A 21,550-nucleotide genomic window follows, 5' to 3' on the forward strand; every position below is an offset into this window, starting at 1 on the left:
AGATCATGTGATATTTGTCTTTCTCTGACTGGTTTATTTCACTTACCATAATAATCTCTAGGTCCATCCAAGCTGTCTCAAAGGGTAGGAGATCCCTCTTTTTGTACTGCTGCATAATATTCCATTGTGCAAATGTACCACAACTTTTTCTTAAATCCTTTCATCTACTGATGGGCACTTGGGCTATTTATAAATCGTAGATATTGTAAATAATGCTTCTATGAGCATAGGGGTGCATATATTCTTTCTGATTGGTGTTTTGGGGTATTTAGGATATATACCTAGAAGTGGGGCTGCTAGGTCAAAAGGCAGTTCAAAGTTTTAATTTTTTGAGAAAACCCCATACTGTTTTCCATAGTGGCTGCACCAGTCTGTATTCCCACCAGCAGTGTAATAGTGTTCCCTTTTCCCACATCCTCTCCAGCACTTGCTGTTTGTTGATTTAGTGATGATAGCCATTCTGACAGGTGTGAGGTGATATCTCATTGTGGATTTTTTGGTTTTTTAAAATCCTCACCCGAGGATATTTTTCCATTGGATTTTAGAGTGTGGAAGAGAGAAGGAAAGCCAGAAATATCGATGTGAGAGAAACACATCGATTGGTTGCCTCCTGCAGGAACCCTGATCAGGGCCTGGGCCAGGGAGAAGCCTGCAACCGAGGTATGTTCCCTTGACCTGAATCAAAACTGGGATCCTTCGGTCCACAGCTGACACTCTATCCAAGGAGCCAAACCAGCTAGGGCTCTCATTGTGGTTTTAATTTGCATTTCTCTGATTAATGACATTGAGCATTTTCTCATATGTCTCTTGGCTATCTGTATGTCCTCTTTGGAGAAGTGTCTATTTAGATAATGTGCCCATTTTTTTTATTGGATTGGTTTTCTTCCTTTGGTTGAGTTGTATGAGTTATTTCTATATTTTAGAAATTAACCCCTTATCAGATTTATCTTTGCCAAATATGTTCTCCCATACAGTGGGTTCCCTTTTCATTTTGATTATGGTTTCTTTTGCAGTGCAGAAGCTTTTTAGTTTGATGTAGACCCATATGTTTATTTTTTTTCTTTGTTTCTCTTGCTCTAGGTCAGTGGTCGGCAAACTCATTAGTCAACAGAGCCAAATAACAACAGTACAACGATTAAAATTTCTTTTGAGAGACAAATTATTTAAACTTAAACTATATAGGTAAGTACATTATTAACTTAATTAGGGTACTCCTAAGGCTTAGGAAGAGCCACACTCAAGGGGCCAAAGAGCCACATGTGGCTCGAGAGCCTCAGTTTGCCGACCACGGCCCTAGGTGATGTATTGATGAAAATGTCTGAGAATTTGCTGCCTATGTTTTCTTCAAGGATTTTTATGGTTTCATAACTTATATTTAAGTCTTTTATCCATTTTGAGTTTATTCTTATGTATGGTATAAGTTGGTGCTCTAGTTTCATCTTTTTTCATGTGCCTGCTCATTTTTTCATGTGCCTGCTCATTTATCATTTGTTGAAGAGACTGTTTTTCTCCATTGTATGTACTTGATTTCTTTGTTAAATATTTATTGACCATAATGGTGTAGTTCATTTTCTGGGGTCTCTGTTCTGTTCCATTGATCTATATGCCTGTTCTTGTGCCAGTACTAGGCTGTTTTTATTACTATAGCTTTGTAGTATATTTTGATATCATGTAGAGTGATCCTTCCAACTTTGTTCTTTCTCAAGATTCTTGTGGCTATTTGAGGTCTTCTTTTCTTTGGTTCCATATAAATTTTTGGAACATGTTCTAGATCTGTGAAGTATGCTATTGGTATTTTAAAAGAGATTTCTTTGAATCTATAGATTACTTTGGGTAGTATGGACATTTTAATTATGTTAATTCTTCCAATCCATGAAAATGGTATATTCTTCGAGGAGACCAAGATGGCGGCATAGGTAAACACCGGAGACTGCTGCCGCAAACAACCACTTCAAAAATACAACTAAAAGACGGAACGGACATCACCCAGAACCACAGGAAGGCTGGCTGAGGAGAGACTCTTCAACTAGAAGGAAAAATAACAGCACACCGAGGCTCAGAGGAGGCGCAGTGTGGAAAAAACTCAGGTGCGGAGGTGCGCGCGCAAAGCGGGCTGGTGGCTGAGAGCGCGGTTGTCGTTTTCGGTCAGGGGGGAGTCTCAGACTCTGAGCTCCAGATACGGGCGAATCGCTGGGGACTCGGACCCAAACGGGAGAAGCGGGAGTGTCTGGCATCAGTTGGAAGGCAGCTTTCCCTCCGAGGTTTGCAGCGGTTCCGGGGGTTCTGAGAAGCAGAGCCTCTGGGAACAGGACTGAGGGCACCATAACGGCTCCCTCCGCCCGCCCTGTTGAGCCCGCCCCGCCCAAGCCCTGCGCAGAGCCATTTGCCGGATCGCCGCAGGCAAAGGCTAGATTAGCGCCCCCCCAGAGGACAGAAGTTTTCCCACTGCAGCAGACACAGCTGATTCTCACAGCCAGTCGGCCTGGTGGTCAAATCCCTCTAGTATTAACTACAACAATCAAGGCTCAACTAGAACAAGACTGCGCACAAAGACCACTAGGGGGTGCACCAAGAAAGCATAAAAAATGCGGAGACAAAAAAACATGACAGAAATGGAGGATATAGAGCTAAAAATCGCAATTTTGAGGGCTTGCAAAAATGTGCTAGAAGCTGTCAATAAACTTGAGGAGAGAGTCACGAAAACTAATGAGACCCTCGATGCTATGATAAAGAACCAACTAGAAATTAAGCATACACGGACTGAAATAAAGAATATTATACAGACACCCAATAGCAGACCAGAGGAGCGCAAGAATCAAGTCAAAGATTTGAAATGCGAAGAAGCAAAAAACACCCAACCGGAAAAGCAAAATGAAAAAAGAATCCGAAAATACGAAGATAGTGTAAGGAGCCTCTGGGACAGCTTCAAGCGTACCAACATCAGAATAATAGGGGTGCCAGAAGATGAGAGACAGCAAGATATTGAAAACCTATTTGAAGAAATAATGGCAGAAAACTTCCCCCACCTGGTGAAAGAAATGGACTTACAGGTCCAAGAAGCGCAGAGAACCCCAAACAAAAGGAATCCAAAGAGGACCACACCAAGACACATCATAATTAAAATGCCAAGAGCAAAAGACAAAGAGAGAATCTTAAAAGCAGCAAGAGAAAGAGACTCAATTACCTACAAGGGAATACCCATACGACTGTCAGCTGATTTCTCAACAGAAACTTTGCAGGCCAGAAGGGAATGGCAAGAAATATTCAAAGTGCTGAATACCAAGAACCTACAACCAAGAATACTTTATCCAGCAAAGCTATCATTCAGAATTGAAGGTCAGATAAAGAGCTTCACAGATAAGGAAAAGCTAAAGGAGTTCATCACCACTAAACCAGTATTATACGAAATGCTGAAAGGTATCCTTTAAGAGGAGGAAGAAGAAAAAGGTAAAGATACAAATTGTGAACAACAAACATGCATCTATCAACAAGTGAATCTAAGAATCAAGTGAATAAATAATCTGATGTACAGAATGAACTGGTGATTATAATGAATCAGGGACATAGAAAGGGAATGGACTGACTATTCTTGGGGGGGAAAGGGGAATGGGAGATGCGGGAAGAAACTGGACAAAAATCGTGCACCTATGGATGAGGACAGTGGGTGGGGAGTGAGGGCGGAGGGTGGGGTGGGAACTGGGAGGAGGGGAGTTATGGGGGGGAAAAAAAGAGGAACAAATGTAACCTGAACAATAAAGATTTAATAAAAAAAAAAGAATCCAAAAAAAAAATGGTATATTCTTCCACATATTTGCATTTTCCTCTATTTCTTTTTTAAATGTATTATAGTTTTCTGAGTATAGGTCTTTCACCTCCTTGGTTAAGTTTATTCCCAGGTATCTTATAGCTAGCTGTGTGTTTTTCATAGATGTCCTCATCAACTCCAGTAAATTTATTTCTATTTCTAAAGGGATATTAGGTTTTGTCAAATGTTTTTTTCTATCTTATTGATATGATAATGTATTTTTTGTTCTTTATGTTAATGATATTGGCATATTATATTACTTAATTTTCTGATGGACCACACTTTGATGATTATATTTTTCTTTGTCCAGAGAACAGATGAGACTAATAGTTTTTGACCTTGGCCCTAAGCCAGATGTGCCAAAGCCTCTCTGGTCTTTACAGATCTATAGTGAGGAAGAATGATACCTCTTTAGTTTGGGATATTGTATTTTCATTCTTTTTTGTTATAAATATTTTATAAAGGAACAATTTCCCCTTTGAATCCCAATTAACTCATAGACAGATTGTAATTTGATTTCACCTTAAGTCAGCAGTATCTACCCATAGAAATGAATAAATGTTTTAGATTATCTAGTTCCTTTTTTGGAATACTCAGTCTGTAGTATAATAGCCCTGTTGTTGACTGTAGGTAAAATAACTTTTGTCTACACCACAATCAATAATGGAGTAGCATAAATTCTGGGCTTATATTACCACTGAATATTTGTGCAGTGAGCTAAACGCATTGTTGATATTATCTGAATAGTGTTTTGAGTATTTTGTTGGATAGGAAATAAAGCTTTAGGTGATTTTCTTTTAACTATCTGTATTTTAGTGACCAGACATTTCCACTTCATCATTATGAAAATATCAGTCTGTCATAGAAAAAGTGAGCCATCCCTATTGCTATATTTTAAATTGTTCAAGTAAAGAATACCAGTAATTTTACCCAGCATGTTAATTTGTTCAACTACTTGGGGATACCCAACCTGACAGGCCCATTTCAATAAAGTGTAATTTCAAATCAGATGTTCTACAAGATTATGAGTCAGGATGATTTAGATTCATGATAAGGTTTTTCTTAACTTTTTCTAGGTCAAGATGATCTCTCTCATGCCCTAGGATTTGGAACTTTGCAAATGCAACAGGATTTCTGTTTAAGCACTAGAATAGATTCAAATTTTCTTTTTTTAAGTAAACATTTGGCTATGCCTAAAGGCAATCCTGCAGGCAGTTCTATGTATAGGTGGGCTAACTCTGCCTCAGCAAGAATACAGGTTGGGCCTCTGAATTGTCATATAATATAACATTAGCTTAGTCTTTAGCTTATCAAATATCTAAAGTATATGACTTTCACTTTAATTAATAACTTGGGATATCAGGATTCTAGAAACACTTCTGAGAGATCATACTTGAATTGACTGCTATCCAGCTGCTGAAAGAAGTGCAATTGAGACAACTGGTATTTGAGATTGAATTACTGTGCTACGTTAACTATCAATTCTTTTAGATTCTTGTAGTTATATTCTTATGCCAAGTTAGATCACAGAATGCAATAGACTGGGCTCTGTTAGCTGAGTTCCCAGTGGAAACACTTTCACTTGAGTTACCATTTAATGGGTTGACCTTGGCTTTTATGAGTGGTCTAATAAGAAACAGCTGTTTGAATAAATATCGCATGATCTCATTCATTTGTGGAATATAATGAGCAACATAAACTGATGAAAAAAATAGATCCAGAGACATAGGAGCATGGAATAGACCGACCAACCTCAGAGGGAAGGCAGGGGTGGGGTGGGGGTGAGCGTGGGCATAAGAGATCAACCAAAGGACTTGTATGCATGCATATAAGCATAACCCATGGACACAGACAGTAGTGGGTGAGGGCATGTGTTGGGGGTTGGGAACGGCTGGGGAGAGGTCAATGGGGGAAAAAGGACACATATGTAATACTTTAAACAATAAAGAATTTTTTTAAAAAAAGAAACAGTTGTTTGAAAAACCTTTTATTTTCTGGAAAAAAATCACTGTGGAAGATATTGCCAACCATGTTAATCAATATAAATAATAGAGGATAATATAAATTATCAACTCTTATTCCTTCAACAACAATTCTTCAGATTGCCTTCTGAGAACATATAAATCAAGACAGGTTCATTTTGAGGAAGGAAAATGTGATAGATATTGCATCAGAAAATTACTCTGAAAGGGCAAGAGTGGTGCTTCTTTTGGTAACTTGGATGAGAATTCAATACTACTTTTGCAGAACACTGAATACAAACTTTGGAAAAGATATGAAAATTTATTGATAACTGGTAACCTGGTTTCTTCATGTAGTATTTGCAGTGTGAGTTTTATAAGCAATTTGGTAGGTATAATTCATACTTCTTGAATAACTTTGCTAGAGGAAAATGCCTCATAATAGGCCATTTTATTTTACAAGTCCAGGGAATGCCATTGACATTGTTGCCTGTATGAATGATGCCCCTTTAGTTGTGCAGTGTACACTTTGCTTAGCTGTACATGGCAAACCTGCCTCAGTATCCATTGAAGTTATATTTTGAAAAGGATAATTAAACATTTCCAATAATGTTTATTACATATCTGTGAACATATGCTTGTCATATGTGTATATGTGTATTTGTGTGTCTTTGTGCATGCTTGCACCTTGTTCTAATTGGAGCCTAAAGTCAAGTTGGAAATTTGTTTAGTTTGTGCTGGATAATTGGTTTTCTCTTTGTGCCCTTAACTTCAATTCTAGTGAAGGTCAACCAAATATTTCTATTTGACAAATCTGGGCTAAAATAGTACATTTTTCATAGATGCCATTTGTTTGGCTGAGGAAACTTCCTTCTAGCCCTAATATGCTGAAAGTTTTTATTTTTTTATGAATTGGTCTTGAAGTATGTGAAATGTTTTTCTGCATATATTGAATAGATAATATAGATTTAATTTTAGTCTGTAATAATGGTGAATTTCAACAATTTCTTTTAAAATGATAACTCAAGCCCTAGCTGGTTTGGCTGAGTGGATAGAGTGTTGGCCCTCAGATTGAAGGGTCCCAGGTTCAATTCTATTCAAGAGCTCATGCCTGGGTTGCGGGCTCGATCCCCAGTAAGGGCCGTGCAGGAGGCAGCCGATCGATCAATGATTCTTTCTCATCATGGATGTTTCTATCTCTCTATCTCCCTCTCCCTTCTTCTCTAAAATAAATAAAATAAATAAAATAAATTTAAAAAGCTAACTCAACTTTGCATTGCTAGGATAAGTCCTACTTAGTCATATCATTTTAATATGTTACTGATATTTATTTCTACTCTTTTACTAAGGAATTTTGATTCTATATTCATGAGTAATATCTATCTCTAATTTTCTTGTCATTCTTTGTCAGGTCTTGTCAATAGTGTTATGCTCATCTCATAAAATGAGGTGGGAAGTGTTCTCCCTTCCTACAAGTTTTAAGATTAGGATTGATGTTATTTCTTCCTCAAATGTTTGATGCAATTCACTAAGGAAACCATGTGGGTCTAAAGTTTTCTTTTTGGCTAGGTTGTTTGTTTTTTATTATTTGTTTTCCTTAATAGATACAAGGTTATTTACATTTTCTTTTTCCTTTCTTGAGTTTTGGTAGTTTGTGCCTTCCAAAGACTTAGATAATTGTTTTTCAAGTTGTAATATTTATTACTTTAAAATTGTTCATAATATTCCCTTTTATGTTTTCAATGTCTGTGAGAACTGTAGTGTTGTTCCCTCAGTCATTTTTAATATAGGTGCTTTGTGCTATCTTACTTTTTTTGTCATTATTAGTATTACTAGTGAATTACCAATTTCAATTTTGTAAAAGAAAAATATTTGGCTTTGTAGATTTTCTCTATAACTTATCCTATTTCTATTTTATTAATTTCAGTTCTTCTTTTCTACTTACTGTGGGTTTAATTTGTTCTTTTTATAGCTTGTTAAGAAAAAGCAGAGGTCATTAATTTTAAACATTTATTTTTTATTTAAGCATTTCAAGGTATATGTTTGCCTCTAAGCAAAATGTTAGCTTTATCCCACAATTTTTGATATGCTATACATTCATTGTAATTTAGCTTAAAGTAGTTTCTAATTTTTCTTTGAACAATTGTTAATTTATAAGTTTGATGAAAAATTTCCAAGTATGTCTAGATATTATAGATATCTAATTATTATTGATTTCTAATGTAATTCCATACTCTATATGATTTCGCTCCTTTGAAATTTATGGAAATTTCCTCCATAGCTCCACATTTGGAGTATCTTGGTGAATGTATTTGAATGTTTAATTAATTACCAAGACATTTAAATACAATATGTTTACTATATTTGTTCAGTATAGAAATCTATAAATGTCCTTTAGGTAAAGATGACTTGTTATTGATCAAATCTTCTATATTTTTACTGATTTCTTATCTACCTATTCTTTCTCTTTCTCAGAGAGGTATTAAAATATTTAATAATGATTGTATATTTGTATATATTAAATTTTGTCTATTTTTATTTGGTATTCTGAAGCTCTCTTCCTAGGTATATGCACATTTTGGATTATTATGTCTTCCTGATTAATTTACCCTTTTATTATTATGAAATTACTCTCTTTGTAGCATTACTCTTTTCTATATAGTCTATATTTTCTGATATTAATATTGTCATGATAAATATTTTTATTCTTTTAATTTCAAACTATGTTCATATATTTAAATTACAATTATTATAAAATACAGAATTTGATTTTGCTTTATTCTCCTCTCTGAAAATTTTTATTCTTTAATTATAGTATTTGGCTCATTTATATTTAAATTAATTTTGCTATGGTAAGTCTGTCATCTTGCTATTTGTTTTCTGTTTATGTTGTCTTTTCTTTTTTCTTCTCCTTTTTCCTTCCTCTTTTGTGCTAATTATGTATATTTTAGTATTTGTTTTTATTCCCTCTGTTGACCTTTTGTGTTATTTTTAGTGGTTTCTCTAAAAATTACAGGATGCATCCTTAACTAATTGTATCCTAATTTCACATAATATTTCACTATTTTTAACACAGCATAAGAATATTACATTAGTATAATACTATATTTTCTTTCCAATATACGTACTTTACTATGATATATGATACTAATGCATATATTATAAACACCATAATAAATTGCTATATACAAGAATGTAATGTTTTATTTTTATTTAGTATGTTCTTATAGTTACCTACATACTTATCCTTTCTGATGCTCTTTGTTTTTTTCCTGAAAATCTAGGTTTCTAGCCGGTGTTACATCATTTTGCCTGAGAACTATTTAATTTTTACTTTGTTGTAGTATATGTCTATTAGAGACAAATTCTGTGGCTATTGTATGTCTGGAATTTTCTTCATTTAGTCTGTTTTTGAAAGATATTTTTGTAGTGTATAGGATTCTAATTTGACAGGTGTTTTTTTAACACTTTAAATATGTATATACTCCATTTAAATTTTTTATAAGAAGGCAGCTGTCATTCCTAGTATTGTTCCAATCTATGTAGTATTATTTTTTCTCTATATGGACCTAGCTGGAGTTTCTTTGTATGTATCTTATTTGGGAGTTGCTGAGTTTTTTGGTTCTGTAGGTTGCTGAGTTTGATAGGTTAGTTTTCAACTTGTACTCTTCTCATAAATAAGTGTCTGTTTTCACTCTTCTTGAATCTTGGTTGTCTTTGTAAGTTTTTGAACAATAGAATGAAATGGAAATGATGCTTTGCTACTTCTGGGAATCAGCAGTCAAGGCTTGTGGAATTCCTTTTTTTTCTCTCTTTTAGAAACCAGCTATTATTTTGTAAGGAAGTCTATGCTATCCTTCTCTTATAGAGGCCATATAGAGAAGCACTGGGAGATTAGACACCCTATGGTGAGAAAGCACAGTGAAGGAGACTGAAATGACCCAGTTTAATGCAGTCATGTGGGTGATTCCATCTGATACTATGTGGAGAAGAATAACTGTGGAGTCAATCTATAGACTTGCAAGAAATAACAAATCGTTGTTTTAAATTACTGGGTTTTGTATTGTTTATTAAGCAACAATAGATAACTAAAATAGAAATGAGGTGTTTCTGTAACAAAAATGTAACATAGTTGTCTTTGAGACTAGGTGACTGGAAGAGTGCTGAGGACATTGTTACTTATTAAAGGCTAATAAAGCAGTGAGGAAACTGCTATTAAGGCCTGGAAAAGGGGGTTATGTATTACGTATTGGTGTTACATTGACAAGATTGTCACCTGTGATATCTTGAAAGGTAGACAAAATATCTAGCAAACACAACTTGTTAAGGTGATAGCCAGGAAATCAAATTGTCAAAAATTCAAAAGTGTCAATTGGTTTCTTTAAGCTATCTGTGATAAAGTATGAGATGAGAGAGATGAGCTAAAGTTCGGTTTTCAAGAATAATGTGGAGTAAATAGTTCCAATATAAGACTTCCTTGTTTGGAGAATAAAACTTCTTTTTTTCTCATTTGCAGCCTTTCAGCTGAAAAAAAAAATGGTTCTCAAAGTAAGAAATGGCCTCATGGAATTGATTAAAGTCTGAGAATGTCTCAAGGTCAAGATCAAATCAAAATCTAGGAGGTCCTGGAGGGTAAGACAATATTAAAAGAGACTCCACATGGATGAGAATCAAGGCACTCCAGCTAAATGAATGAAGATATATGCGTGACTCAAACTGGCACAATTTGCAGTGGAAGAATCACCCAGTCAACCCACATAATTGTAAGTAATTTTGTTTTGTTTTTTCTGTTTTTAATTGCTCAGTTTTTAGAAGTTAAATTTTACATCTGGGCTATATGATGATTAGGTTGTATTTTAATTTATTTTCTCTTCATTATTGGATACATTTACTTCTTTTCATACCTAATTCATAGTGAAGTATGATTTATCTCACAATACTAATAAAGGTTTCAAAGGGGGAGTGGCAGGGGTAGGTGAGAGGGAGAATTTTTCAGTTTTACTGTAGAAACATGAATATTGTTGGACTATTACTTTAACAAGCATTTCTACTTTGGTAAGATAAATACAAATTTAAGTGTGTTTTATAGAGGAAAACACTGTATATAAAATGGTATTCCTTCATAGACTGGAGTGCAGGTCATGATTTTCTATTTTTTCATGTTGAAGTGGGCCACAAGCTACCATCCAGTTATTTCTCATGGATGTTCATGGAAGTTCACGGATGTACTTCATCAATTCCCATACTGTTGGCCTGCCCATTAAATATGTTTTTTTAAAAATTGAATTAATTGCCAGCACTTTAAAAATTAGGTGATTTTTTTTCACATAAAAGTATAGAGTATTACCCCCAATATATATATAAACACTTTGAATAATTATAAAGGCAGTATTTCTTAAAATACATTTTATTTTCAAAATTGAGCTATCAGCTGTACATACATTTTGGGGGGATACCCTGTATATGGTAGATAGACTAGATTGTTACTCTGTATACTTCACATACACACAAGTTTTTAACTAAAATGTTAAAAATTACACTTCTAAGTGAGCTTCCAGATATTATTTATTTTTCGCTTTCACCAATCAGGTTTACTTAAGTGAGATTTTAAAAACAGTTTTGAGCTGCTTCTGGTGTCAAGCATGATCGTGGAGGTTATGGTTTATCTGTAGTGGTATTCCTATCACCATTTTGTGGGAATCAAGGAGCAGTGCCAGAAGATTCATCCTTTAGTTGTTGTTGCTACTATGTTTGTTTCCAGTGTGGACCTAATTGGAAAGGCATGTCCCTGAAACTAACCATTCACAGCAGCAGTAGCTTCCTAATTGTATTGTTCTTGGAGTCCACAGTTCAACTGAAATATTCAGGATTTCCCACTTTCCTGATTGAAGTTGATGGCTTACTTGAGGTCTGATTCTTCATAGTTCTGTTTGTAATCATTCCTAAAAATCCACCCTCAATAAATTGCAAACACTCAGTTTTCCATATTGAGGCCCTTTAATCTATATTTAAAATAGTCTTAGTTGTTTCTATTTTCTGTAACTGACCTTTGAGTAATATGCAAGGAAAACTAAGGTAACTAGCAATACTTGACCATATTTTAGTTATGATAAAAATAGGTTGATTGGAAGGAGTAGACTCTAGTTTACCTAGCCTTCAATCCCTCAAATGGAGGTGGTCATATGTTACATACCGTTTTTCCATGTATTTGTAATTTGTTTTTAATTTTTAAAAATCCCACTTCTCTCATTTATTTTATTCTCCTGGCCCTTGTAGAGATCTGCATTTGCCATTCTTTTAATACATATCTAAAACATGGTTGAAAAAATAATTTTTATGGAAAATCTTTTAAAGGATGCAAAGGATGCAATTCTTTCATTTTGTAACTACTCCAAAATGTCTCAAAGTAAAAGGTGGGCCATCAGAAAACTATATACCTAACCTACATTATTTAAGCTGCTGATAGAACTAGTTTTACTGAATTAAACTTTATCATGATCTTACAAACATATATGACAAGACTCTTCCTATAAAGGTAGTTGTTTTCTTAACCCTGGTTGTTGTTTTGTTCAAGGTCCACCATTTCTTTTTTTAATTATTTTTTTTCTTTATAAGGTATTATATATGTGTAACCCTGGTTTTTTTTGTGTGTGTGTCAATTGTAATGTCACCTCTATGAGCACACAGAAAGGAAATTTTTCAGGTCAAGTTTTTTCTTAGGATTAGATAAGAGCTGATATTTTGCTTTTTACATTGGTTGTTAGAAAGGAAGAACCAAAGCCCACTTGAATGGTTGACTTCTAGTAAGTATACAAGACTTCATGCATGCACCTTGTATATTAAACTTAACCCTGGACGTCTTATTATGCAACTTTTGTTTTCTCTTTACCCATATTTATTCAGATAATTAAAAACAATCTTATTGAACAATATTTTGAAACTTATATTGAAACCCAAATTGTTTTCCACAGATGCTGCACCATTTTATATTCCAACAAGCAATATATAAGAGTTTAAATTTTCCACATCCTCTCCAATAGTTTTTTTTTTTCTTTTTGTTGTTGTTGTTCTTGTTACAGCCTTGCTAGTGAGAGTGAAATAGTATTTCATTGTGGTATTGATTTGAATTTCCCAAATGATTAATAATGTTGAGGTTCTTTTCATATACTTATTGGGCATTCCTATCACATTTGGAATAATGTCCACTCAAGTACTTAGCCATTTTTTAAAAATAATATGGAATGCTTCAAGAATGTGTGTCATCCTGGTTGAAACCTCCAGTACAATCTACACTAATAAAAGACAAACATGCAAATTGACCATACCTTCACTATGCCTTAAGCCACACCCACCAGCCAATCAGAGTGATTATATGCAAATTAACCCAACCAACCAAGATGGCGGCCGGCAGCCACAGAGCTGGAGCAAGCAGGAGGCTTGGTTGCCCCAATGATGGAGGAAGCCAAGCTTCCCACTTGCCTCGGCTGCTCTGAGCTCCACTTGAAGCAACAAAGTTTCAATTATAGAAGGTAAATAAACCCCAGATACCTGCTTTCAGCCGGCCGTGGCCATGGAGCTGGAGCGAGCAGGAGGCTTGGAGGAAGCCAAGCTTCGCTCCTGCCCTCCCTAGCTGGCTCTGAGCTCCTCTCAAGGCTACAAGTTTCAATTATAGAAGGTAAATAAATCCCAGAATAAAAAAAAAAAAGAAAAAAGGAGATGCTGTGAGCTTCCGTTGCTGGGGGGGCTTGGCCAGCCTGAAAACGGCCCTCAGACCCTCACCCGGACTTGCCAGGCACACCTGTGGGGACACCCCACCCTAAAGAGGGTGTGGCCAGCCTGAAAACAGCCATCAGCCCCTCACCCAGGCTGACCACACCTCCATGGGGTGAGGGTCCCCACAGGGGGAGGCTTGACCCGCCTACAAACAGCCATCCGCCCCTCACCCAGGCTGGCCAGGCACCCCAGTGGGGACCCCCACCCTGAAGGGGATGTGACCAGCTGCAAACAGCCATCAGCCCCTCACCCAGGCTGGCCAGGCACCCCAGCGGGACCCCCATCCTGATCCAGGACACCCTTCAGGGCAAACCAGCCGGCCCCCACCCATGCACCAGGCCTCTATCCTATATAATAAAAGGGTAATATGCAAATTAACCCTAACAGCAGAATGACTGGGAATGACTGGTCACTATGACACACACTGACCACCAAGGGCCAGACGCTCAATGCAGGAGCTGCCCCCTGGTGGTCAGTGCGCTCAGCCACAAGCCAGGCTGACGGCTGCCAGTACAGAGGTGGTGGTGGAAGCCTCTCCCGCCTCCTCAGCAGTGCCAAGGATGTCTAACTGCAGCTTAGGCCTGCTCCCCGCTGGCAAGTGGACATCCCCTGAGGGCTCCTGGGCTGCCAGAGGGATGTCTGACTGCCAGTTTAGGCCCAATCCCCCGAAGAGCAGGCCTAAGCCAGCAGGTGGTCATCCCCCAAGGGGTCCCAGACTGCGAGAGGGCACAGGCCGGGCTGAAGGACCCCCCCCCCCCGAGTGCACAAATTTTTGTATATATCCCTAGTGTTGAATATAACCAGCAAAAATAAACATCTTTGACTTGTTCCTTGAATTAGCAGGAAAGCACACAGGCTTCTCAATGTAATCTGATGTTACCTGTGTTATTTTATAGACTATTTGTACAGGAGATAAATTATTTATATTCCTATTTTATTTAGTGTTTCTTTTTCATGAGGAGTTGGATTTGTCAAACATTTTTTTCTTCATCTATTGAGATAAGCATGCAATTTTCTGTCACTTTTTCTATTAATTTACTGTATTACATTGACATAGATAGATGATAAACTACCGATCCTGGGATTAATCCCACTTTGTTATGTTGTATAATCCTAATGATATCTTCTGATTCAGGTTTTCTAGTATTTTGATTGATAACTTTTATATTTATATTTACAAGAGATAATGGTTTATATTTTTCTTTTCTGGTGGTTCCTTTGTCTGATTTTAGTATGAGCATACTACTGGCCTCAATGAGTGAGTGAGTGTTTCCTCCTCTTCTGTTTTTATAGAGTTTGCTAATAATGTTATTAATCCTTCATTAAACATTCAATGGAATTCATCATTAAAGCCATCTAGGCCTAGGCTTTTTTGTAGAAAGTTTTTAAATTAATAATTTTATTTTTTAAAGGTCTATTCAGGTCTTCTATTTATTTTTTTGTTATTGACTGTATTCCCTATGCTGCACTATAAATTCCCATTACTATTTTGTAAGTATTAATCTGTACTTCTGAATCTTTTCCTTCACCTTTTCCACTTAGTTTGCCAATGGCCCGCCCCTGAGCAACCCTCAGTCTTTTCTCTGTATCTATGAGTCTCTTTCTGTTTTATTTGTTTCCTTATATGGTCCTTTAGATTCCAAAGATAAATGAAATCATTTGGCATTTGTCTTTCACTGACTGACTTATTTCACTTAGCATAATACCCACTAGGTCAATCCATGTAAAACTTTGTTTCTGTTGCTCAAGATTGCTGTGGCTTTTGGGGGTCTTTTATGGACCCATATAAATTTTTGGAATATTAGTTCTCCTTTTGTGAACTATACCATTGATATTTTGATAGGAATTTCATTGAATCTATAGATTGCTTTGGATTGTATGGAAATTTTTATGATATTGATTCTTTCTATCTATGATCACAGCATATACTTCCATTTATTTCTGTCTTCTTCAGTGTGTTCTAATTTTTCAACTACATGTATTTTGCCTCCTTGGATACATTTATTCCTAGGTATTTTTGATGCAATTGTAAATGGGATTCTTTTTCTATTTTTTGTTTCTGATCATTCATTATTGCTGTATAAAATGCAACAAATTTATGATTATTAATTTTGTATCATGCAACATTACTGAATTTATTTATCAGTTTTAGTAGTTTTTGGTGGAATCTTTAGAGTTCTCCATATATAATATCATGCCATCGGCAAATAATGACAGTTTTGTTTCTCCCTTTTCAATTTGGATGCCTTTGATTTCTTCTTCTTGTCTGATTGCTATGGCTAGGACTTCCAGTACTATGTTGGTTAAGAGTGGTGAAAGTGTACAACCCTGTCTTGTTCCTGATCTTAAGAAAAATGCTTTTAGGTTTCTTCACTGGTTATGATGTTAGCTTTAGCTGTGGGTTTGCCATATATGGTTTTTATTATGTTGAGGGATGTTCCTTCTATTTCTACTTTGCTGAGAATTTTATAATAAATAAATAGGTGCTATTTTTTTAATGAATGTTCTGCATCTATTGATATAATCATATGATTTATCCTTCATTTTGTTTATGTGTTGATTATGTAGTTTGATTTGGGGATATTATACCAACCTTGCATCCCTGGAATAAATCACATTTGGTCATGCTGTATGATCTTTTAAATCCATTGCTGGATCCAGTTTGTTAACATTTTATTGAGGATTTTAGTATCTATGTTCATCAGGGATATTGGCTTATAATTTTCTTTCTTTGTTATGACTTTATCTGGTGTTAGAATTAGAATAACACTGGCCTCGTAAAATGAGCTTGGGAGTCTTTCCTCCTCCTAAAATTTCTGGAATAGTTTGGGAAGGATAGGTATTAATTCTTCTTTGAATATTTGCTAAAATTCACTTATGAATCAATATGCTCCAGAAATTTTGTTTGTTGGGATTTTTTTTATGCGCGTGCTTCAGTTTCATTAGTTGTAATCAGCCTGTTCAGATTTTCTGTTTCTATTTTATTCAGTTTTGGAAGGTAGTATGTTTTTAGAAATTTAGCCATTTCTTCCAGATGGCTTAATTAATTGACATTTAGTTGTTCATAATATTTTCTTATAATTCTTTGTGTTTCTATGGTGTCAGTTGTTACGTCTCCTCTTTAATTTCTGATTTTATTGATTTGGTTTCTCTCCCTTTTTTTCTTGATAAATCTGGTTAAAGATTTATCAATCTTGTTTATTGTTTCAAAAAAACAGCTCATGGTTTCACTGATCTTTTGTATTGTTCTTTTTAGATTATTTCATTTATGTATGATCTGATCTTTATAATTGCCTTCATCCTACTCATTTTGGACTTTGTTGTTCTTTTTCTAGTTCCTTTTGGTGTAACATTAGATTGTTTATTTAAGATTTTTCTTATTTCTTGAGTTAGGCCTATAATGCTATGAATTTTCATCTCAGGACTGCTTCTGCTATGTTGCATAAATTTGGGGTTGTTTTGTTCCCATTTTTATTTTTCAAGGTATTTTTTTATTTCTTCCTTTATTCCGTTGTCGACCCATTAATTGTTTAGTAACATGCTATTTAGCTTCCATGTGTTTTTGTGTTTTTCAGTTTTTTTTCTTATAATTGACTTCTAGTTCATTACCATCGTGGTCAGAGAAGATGCTTGATATGATTTTAATTGTCTTAAATTTATTGAGACTTGTTTTCTGATTTAACATATGGTCTATCCTAGAAAATGTTCCATGTGCACTCAAAAATAATGTATATTCTGCTGCTTTGGGATGAAATACTCTGAAAATATAAATTAAACCTGTCTGATCTATTGTGTCATTATGGCTTTTTTTCTGTTGATTTTCAGTCTGGAAGATCAAGACATTGATGCCAAAGGGGTGTTAAAATCCCTTACTATGACTGTATTTTCTGTAAATCTCTCCCTTGTCCATAAATACTTCATTTATATATTTAGGTGCTCCTATGTTGGGTGTACAAATGTTTACAAAGTTAAATCCTCCTGTTGTATTCATCTCTTTATCATTACATAATGTCCTTCTTTGTTTCCTATTTCTAGCCTTTTTTTAATTAATCCTCACCTGAAGTTATTTTTTCCATTGATTTTTAGAGACTGTGAAAGGGAGGGAGAAGGGGGAGAAATAGAGATAGAGATAGTGAAAGAGAAAGAGATACAGATAGAGATAGAGATGATAAAGATAGATAGATAGATAGATAGATAGATAGATCGATAGATAGATAGAGATAGAGATAGAGAGATAAACACCAATGTGAGATAGACACATCAATTGGTTGCCTCCCTCACCCTGAACAGAGCCAGGGATTGAACCTGCAACCCAGGTACATACTCTTAACTGGGGATTGAATTTTTGACCCTTCAGTCCCAAGGCTGACACTTAACCACTGAGCAAAACAGGCCAGGCTATAGCCTTTGTATAAAGTGTGTTTTGTTTGATATAAGTATTGCTTCCCCGCTTTTTATTCATTTGCATGAAATATCTTTTTCTATACTTTTACTTTCAGACTGTGTGTGTCTTTCATCCTGAGGTGGGCTCCTCTAGACAACATCTACATGGGTCTTATTTTATTATCCATTCAGCTATCCTGTCATTTAATTGGAGCATTTAAGCCATTTACATTTAAAGTGATTATTGATAGGTAAATATTTATTGCCATTTTATTCTTTATAATTGTGTTCTTCTTTTTTTTCTTTCTCCTTCTCCTTCTTCTTTTTCTTCTTCTTCTTCTTCTTCTTCTTCTTCTTCTTCTTCTTCTTCTTCTTCTTCAAAAAGTTGCTTTAACACTTCTCATAATGCTTTTTCTCTATGGGAAAACTATTTGTCCTTTAATTTTAAATAATAGCCTAGCTGTGTAGAGTATTGTTGGTTATAGGTCCTTGCTTTTCATAATTTTAAATATTTTGCATTAATCCCTTCTGGCCTGAAAAGTTTCTGTCAAGAAAACAGCTGACAAGTCTTATGTGAGCTTTCCTGTAGGTAACAGTCTTTCTCCTGCTGCTTTTAAGATTCTCTCTTTGTCCTTAATCTTTGCCATTTTAATTATGATGTGTGTGGGCCTCTTTTGGTCCATCTAGTTTGGGACTCTCTGGGCTTCCTGGACTTGTGTGTACTTTCCCTTCACCACATTGGGAAAATTCAGTCATTATTTCTTAGGTTCTCAATCCCTTGTTCTCTCTGTTCTCCTTCTGGTACCCCTATGATATGGCTTTTTTTTTATGCCACCTATTGTCCCTGAGGTCCCTTAAACTATCCTCATTTTTTAAAAATTCTTTTTTTTCTTTTTGCTGTGCTGATTGTGTGTTTTCTGCTACCTTGTCATCCAAATCACTGATTTTATCCTCTGCTTCAAATAACCTACTGTTGATACCTTCTAATATATTCTTCATTTTAGTTATTGTATTATTTATTTCTGACTAGTTTTTTTATGGTTTCCATGTCCTATTTTATTATTGCTATCTCTTTGTATAAGATCTCACTGAGTTAATTCTTCCACTAAGATTCTTGAGCATCCTTCTAACCATTGTTTTGAACTTTGAATTTGGTAGACTGCTTGCCTCCATTTCACTAAGTTCTTTTTGTGGTGATTTCTCCTGTTCTTTTATTTGGAACATGTTTCTTTGTTTCTTATTTTTCTGCTTCTCTGTATTTTCCTCTATGTATTAGGTAGATCTGTTATGTCTCCCAGTCTTGGTAAGGTGGCCTTATGTAGTAGGTGTCCTGTGGGGTTAAGTAGCACAGTCTCCCTGATCACCCAATCAAGGTGCTCCAAGAATGTCCGTTATGTGGTTTATATGAGCCCTCCTATTGTATTTGAGTCCTGATTGCTGTTGGCTCCTGCATGCTTGGGGTTGACCCTTAAGCTTACTGATTGCAAAGATCAACAGCAAACACAGTAGTTGCTGTGAAAGTGCTGACCACAGGAAAAGAATTCACTTAAGTAGAGGTTGGTGCCTGCCAGTATCTCACATTGGATATCCTGCTTTTGGAACTAATTTGGTCCTAGTCCAGCCGTGGGCAAACTACGGCCCGCGGGCCGGATCCGGCCCGTTTGAAATGAATAAAACTAAAAAAAAAAAGACTGTACCCTTTTATGTAATGATGTTTACTTTGAATTTATATTAGTTCACACAAACACTCCATCCATGCTTTTGTTCCGGCCCTCCGGTCCAGTTTAAGAACCCATTGTGGCCCTCGAGTCAAAAAGTTTGCCCACCCCTGTCTGATGTGGTCTGAAGCTTACCACTGGGATGTGTTGGTTCAGGGGATTCTTGGCAGGGACTTCAGTACAGATATCAGATGCTGCCTGTGACCAGTTTTAAGCTACCCGTTTGTATTTAAAAGTAATTCACAGTTTGTGGCTGCCTCTACTGGGCCTGAGTGTGCATAGGAAGAGCCAAAAAGGGTGCACCAATACCACTATCCCCAGTACCAAGTTCAAGGCACATCAACAAAAAGCCCAAGGCACCCTGAGATCCTCCTCCATCTCCCTCCACCTACCAGCTGCCTTTTAGACTCAGTCACTTAAAGAGCCTTTGGTAGTATGGGAGTTTATGGGAAGTAAGTTCTCAGTGAGTCACCAGGTAGGGATGAATGGTGTTCCCCAGATTGATGCAGGTTCAAACTTGGTGTCAGTCTTGGGTCTGAGCTACTCAGCAAAAGTCGTAGGATACACCAAGGCCAGCCACCTCCTGTGGGGTCTGCATGGACTTTTGTGGTGGGATGAGACCCAGAGAGTCATCAGAGTGAGGCCAGAGTTATCAGACCCAAACAGACCAATATTTTGCTGTGTGAAGTCAGGCAGGTGAAGGAAAAATTGCCTCTGCCCTAGAGCCATGCAACTCAGTTGGTCCCCGATTCTGTCTGGACCTCCCAGAGAGCCCAAGATCAGCAGAGTGGGGCTGCTGTGAATCAGGAGGGTGGGGCTAATAGATCTCTCCTGGGGGGCATGCAGTGCCAGTCAGGTTCCTGGAAACTTGGGAAATGGCACCTACCCCAAAATCACAGAACTCCATCTCTGACATGCCCTGAGTCTTTCCAGACCTTTATACCCCTTGTACAGCCAGATGACTCCTCTATAGAGCATGATCTCTGTAGGGTGGGGTCATAGGGAATCAGTAGGGTGAGAATTCCCAGGCTGATGTAATATAGATGGGAGTGCTCCACCCAAGAAAAATGGTATTTGTGGTGTGGGAGAGGGACTCAGCACAGGGACCCTAACAGTTGTCCCTTCAGCTCTCTCCTTGGAGCCCCACAACCCAGTCTTGACTCACACAAGAGTGAGTGGCTGTAAACTAGATTTTATACATTGGTTCTTTTAGAGGACACCTGTGTCTCTAGCAAACTCTGTCTCTTCCTGGCAGACAGAATCCCCACCAACTTTCACACCCAGATGTTATGTTGGTGCCTCTTCCTGGCTCTTGTTTGCTGGAATGTGGAACCTGGCTTGGGGTTGAGATTTCATGCTCCTCAGGAGGAACCTTTGCAGCTGAGATATCCCTCCAGAATCTCAGCTGCTTTCCATGGGAACAGGGCCAGCCCTTTTCGAGTCTCTGCCCTTTGTAACAGTCTCAATGTGGCTTCTTCTATAAATCCTTGGCTATACGACTTCTGTTCAGCTAGTTTTCAGTTGGTAATTCAGCTTTGCTTTTCTATATTTTAGTTATAATTCCAATTTGGTAGTAAGAGGAGGTGAATTTAACTTCTATCTACTCTGCTGCCATCTGAGATTCTCTATTGTATTTATTCTTCAGTCAGGTTTGATAGGTTTTATTTTTCTAGAAATTTATTTCATCTAGGTTATCTAATCTGTTGAAATACAATTATTTCTTAATATCTATATATCTATATCTATATCTATATATGTATATATAGTGGAATATTATTCTGCCATAAAAAAGAATGAAATCTTGCCATTTGTGACAACCCGGATAACCTAGAGCAGCGGTTCTCAACCTGTGGGTTGCGACCCCTTTGGGGGTCCAACGACCCTTTCACAGGGGTCACCTAAGACCATCG

This window comes from Myotis brandtii, unplaced genomic scaffold (assembly GCF_000412655.1).
Source record: "Myotis brandtii unplaced genomic scaffold, ASM41265v1 scaffold39, whole genome shotgun sequence".
NCBI classification, from domain to species: domain Eukaryota; kingdom Metazoa; phylum Chordata; class Mammalia; order Chiroptera; family Vespertilionidae; genus Myotis; species Myotis brandtii.